The sequence below is a fragment of the Lactuca saligna genome, chromosome 2 (assembly GCF_052625555.1).
Source record: "Lactuca saligna cultivar CGN05327 chromosome 2, ASM5262555v1, whole genome shotgun sequence".
Classification (NCBI taxonomy): Eukaryota; Viridiplantae; Streptophyta; class Magnoliopsida; order Asterales; family Asteraceae; genus Lactuca; species Lactuca saligna.
Window position 1 is genome coordinate 4,839,413 of NC_136418.1, and position 4,976 is coordinate 4,844,388.

Below are 4,976 nucleotides of genomic sequence, written 5' to 3' on the forward strand. Positions count from 1 at the left end.
TACAGCTAGTAAGACATCCAGACTATCCATAACAGGTGGTTTCAAATTTTCATAATCAACTGCATTGTAAGATAACATGAACACAAGAAAGGTAATCAAAGGTTAAAATATTACATATTTACATGTTAAAAGTGTAAAGAAAAGATGATGTGGTTACACAGCTTACCATCAGAATTTAAGAGGTCGCTACTTAATGTGTGTCCTACTTGTGCCATAGAAATCAACTACAATCACCACACACACCGAAAAGGGTCATGTATACAGAAATGGTGGATAGAAGAGAAAGAAGATAAAGCTAAAAAACTACCTGCATTGTAGTAATAAACTCTTTGAAGCCAAGAAAGCCTTGTCGTCTGGAATCTGCAATTTCCCATACCTTAAGAATTAGTATGAACAGGCGTAGAGAAATAGTTAGGACAGATTGGGATTAAAAGAGTAGAAAAGCATAAAGAGAACTATAAGCTAACTTCTGTGCCCTTATGAGCACACTTAGCAATCAAATTAATGATCAAAACTTGAGGACGTAAAACACTATCTAAAAAATAAATAATCATTTATTTAGAGAGTTGAATGCAAAAAATAGTAACATACTCTTATTGATTTGTTCTAAAATCAAGAAATTCCTATGGTTTTGGTCCTAAGAAAGTTGAAATGACTATTTTTCCCTTTTACTTTTAATTAATAAAATATTAAAACAAATATGAAAAAACATAAAAAAAGAAATTAAAAGGACAAAACAGTCATTTCAAATCTTTTAGGGACCAAAACCAATTTTGTAGTTTTGTCAACAAAAAAATAGTAATTTTTATCATTTAAAACTTCAATTCATAAACACTTAACCTCTATTCAGCATCACTTCTAGGTAGAAGGGTAAAATGGTCATTTACTCAATAAATAACCAGTCTATATGTTCATTCATCATTTTCAAGAGACAGATATCATTTATCCATCCAGAAATTTAACATAAAAAAAATTAAAAAAAGAAAAAAAGGGAAGAAAGCTCTTACCTGTTATGCAAAGGACCATACCATTAAGCAACAACCATCCCTCATGGCCATTCCTTGAGAAGAATTGATAGATATAATGTGGTGATATTGCCTTGAAAATAGAAAGGTAATGATATATGATGTTGTAAATTCCAATAACAGGAGTAGTCAATGTCCATGCACCCATGATAGGTGAGAACAAAAAGGTCGCTCTTGCAGTTCCAAATTTTTGAACCAAAAAACAGAACAACAAGAACTAATGTAGAGAGAGCTTCCACTAGAGCTGAAAAGTAAAAAAAAAAAAAACATAAAAAAATATGACAAGATCTTTATAAATGTAGTTGAATAAACAAAAATCAGAGGAATGATGCACAGATGATGGTGAAGCAGAGACAGATAAGAAAGTAGATTCAAAGAAGAAAGGATGGTTTTCATCCATGTTCCAAAGGTTAGTTTATAACTCGTATTTTTTTCATTTTTAGCATTTTTAATGGTCATTTAGTCTCGTTTAGATGGTCTATTCAGTCTAGAAAGGCACACTCCTTATGTATACAACAGTTTATCCATTTAGATGTCATTACTCATTACCCACTCAGCCACTTTAACCATAGAGTTTTTAATTGAAAAAGAGAGGAATCTCCTAATTTTTTTAAAATCTTGTTTATTCAGTATTGCTGGGAAGGAAAATTTGGAGAAGGCAGATCTTGAACCAGCTTTGAAGGATCTAAAAGACAGACTTATGACCAAGAATGTGGTATGCTTTTTCATTCTCAATATCAAGTTTGTTGACTTTCTTGGATAAAAAATATGAAGAATTTGATGATTTACAAATCTACCCTTTTGGGGCACAGGCTGAAGAGATTACTGAGAAATTTGCGAGTCTGTAGCAATCAGCCTGGTGGGGAAAAAGCTTGCTTCTTTTACATCAACAGTGCAAGTGAGTTAGTAAACTCTGTCATTTTTTGTAATTTTGGGTATTTCATGGTTAGTTAATTTATAAAAAATATGAAATTGATATCGAGTGCAGGCTGCTATGAAAGATGCTCTTGTTCGTATCTTGACTCCAAGGCGTTCTATTGACATTCTGAGAAATGTTCATGTTTCCAAGGAGCAAAGGAAACCATATGTTGTGGTGTTTGTTGGAGTCAACAGAGTTGGAAAGTCAATAAATCTTGCCAAGGTATAAAAAATATTAAAAATTGAATCTTGGCATACAAAAAAACAAAAAAATAATATGTGAAATGTTGTGTACATAGGTGGCTTACTGGCTTCATCAGCATGACATCAATGTAATGATGGCTGCATGTGACACTTTCCGTTCAGGGACAATCGAACAGTTGTGCACTCATGCCCGTAGGCTCCAGGTATGCAGTTGAAATTGACCTTTTTGTCCTCTGATAATCTTCTTCTTTGATTTCCACCTCTGAATCCATATATGTATTTTAAATTGGTTTCATATCCCATCATATATATAATCAAATCAATACTTACAACTGATAACAGGGGCCCCTGTTTGTACTTGTCATGGAATGAAAATGTTAGAGGCTTCGGGTCCTCTCCAAGCCCTCTGATGAACCCACTACATCAATCAATTCATTAAAAAAAACAAGCAATACTTTCTATGAAGTATATGAAACTGCATCATTACCGAGTGAAGACGCACAACAACATGAGAATCTAAAGGGATGCCTCACCATTCATAATACTCATTCCAATTACTTAACTTCTTTGTTAATATAGACAAAGGCCCTGCATTTTGAGTTTGTGTAGAGTAGCTTTCAGAAGTAATTATAAAGGATCTGAAACCAAACCAATGAAATTTTACACCAATACCTTTACAGGGGCATAATTTACTTGAGAGATTCCAGCGCTTTTCATACCTTCCAATTAAATGAATAAACAATGAGATCCCGTGTGTAATTTAATCACATGTGTATTGAAACATTGGGAGAAAAGAAGGATAAAAAAGGAACCTCAAATGATCCAAGGAAGTAATCAAAGTCGCACAGATACATGAGAGGTAAAAATTAAGGTGTGAGAATATGATTACCTAGAAACATAGACGATGGCAACATGTTGGGTCTGGGTGATTGGGATGGTTCCAGTCTTCATGTAGCCATTTTGTGTAATATCTAATATTGTTGAGTTCTTTTCCATGAACCGTTCTCACCAATTACCGCAACTACTGGATTCCGATACACTGTTTCAAATATATTTTTCTTCAAACCAATGAAGTCGGAGGTTCAACATTGAAATTGATTTGAACAACAAGAACTAGGGTTTTGGGTCGATTTGGTTTTGAAAGAAATGGGATAATAAAAACAAGAAGCGTCGACATCTGCAATCCATTTTGAGGCGTTGGAAGCAGGAGGAGGTATGGTTTCATCAATTTTGACTGTGGTGGGTGTTGGAATAGATCGTGACAATGGTGTTGGTGTTGTCAATGGAGAAGGCGAGATGAGAAGGAGGAGGATAGAGATGCGATAAAACCTGGTGGAGAAGGAGAGACGAGAAGGTGGAGGTGTCGATTAGGGCTTGTTCAATTGGTAGTTTCGATTGACGGTTGATGAATTGTAGTTTTTAATCGGCACAGTCTGAGGCTAGAAGATGCATCGAGGATTGAACGCAGTGGATGTGAGTGAAGGGTAGATGAAATGGAGAAGAAGGCGGGGGTTTAAAAAATTTGGGGATTTCATTTTCCCTCTAAGACGAAGGAGACGCGCGTTTCTTAAAAAATATATATATATATATATAAAGCGACATTCACAAAGGATGCACGCTTTAGATAAAGTGCCCTCCATGTTTTTAAATTTTTTACATGAGACATTAATTTAAGGTCACGCAGTAATGCGTGACCTAAATCCTTAAATTTTTTGAATAGATGAATCTTTTTTAATGTCACTCTCTTTTGCGTAACATAGATCAATGAGTGTCGTAATTTGCGCGTCGTAAAAGGCTGTTTTTCTTGTAGTGGCACCTCAAAATTGTCCGGCAGTATGTACGATATGTGATTATATGGTATGTGGTATGATGGGGGAACTCACTAAGCTTTGTCCTTATAGTTTCAGTTTTGGTTTCAGGTACCTCTTTATTTAAGGGGAAGGAGTCGGCGGTTTAGCAGCGCATCACTCACATACATATGGTTTCCGCATTGAGTTTCTCGGATTGTACTGTGATTTATATTACTTGTGTTGAGATGGTTTTCGAGCACGTTGTTATTGTTTTTTTTTTTATAAAATGACATGACCTTGGTAATGTTTTGGTAAACTATGTTGTGAAGTATTGATTTAAAATGAAATTTTTCTCTCGAAAATAGGGATGTTAAATTCGAGTCATCACTTTAACAAGTGAGTGCATAGTTACTTTCATCTTACACATACATATGAAGTATTTTAAATAAATTATTTGCTATGTGGGCATATTATCTATTTACTTGATATCTATGCTGGTTGAACATTTTTATACAAGTTTTAAATGATTTAAATTGTATATATATTTTATATCTACAAGATATGTTAGGTAAAACATGGGTAGATGTAATAGACGACGTGATAAAATGATGATATGCCTTGATGTTTTAAGATGATCCAGTCATCTAGCAACGTATATATGACAACCACAGACTATTCTAGACAGTCCAGTGGAACTCTAGCAGGCTCGAAACCTGTAGGTGTTTTATTTGATCTTAGTGTTCACCAATAGTACTCCATCCCCCACATGGTTGCCTTATTTGACATAAATTGTTGAGGAACCTCAAACGCAGCGTTGTCACCCCGATGAAAGTCCGTAGACTAGGTCCCTTGTGTTAGATGTTTAAGGGACGTAAAGTGAGTTAGTGATAGTAGCACGGAATAGCTTTTCCCTGACTCAGTCGTTAGGACCAAAGGGTAGGTCAGTACCCTAGATATGCCTAACCATATGATTATACTTAGATATTATATGATAGAGGTAGGGGTGAAAAAGTCCCAGTTGCCGGTTGAGAGAGACCGG

General features: G+C 35.0%; 1 pseudogene; it reads left to right on the forward strand.

The window, feature by feature from the left end:
* The first annotated feature begins 1,171 nt into the window (after positions 1-1,171).
* On the forward strand, positions 1,172-2,519 carry LOC145029474 (uncharacterized; annotated as a pseudogene).
* The last annotated feature ends 2,457 nt before the right edge of the window (positions 2,520-4,976 follow it).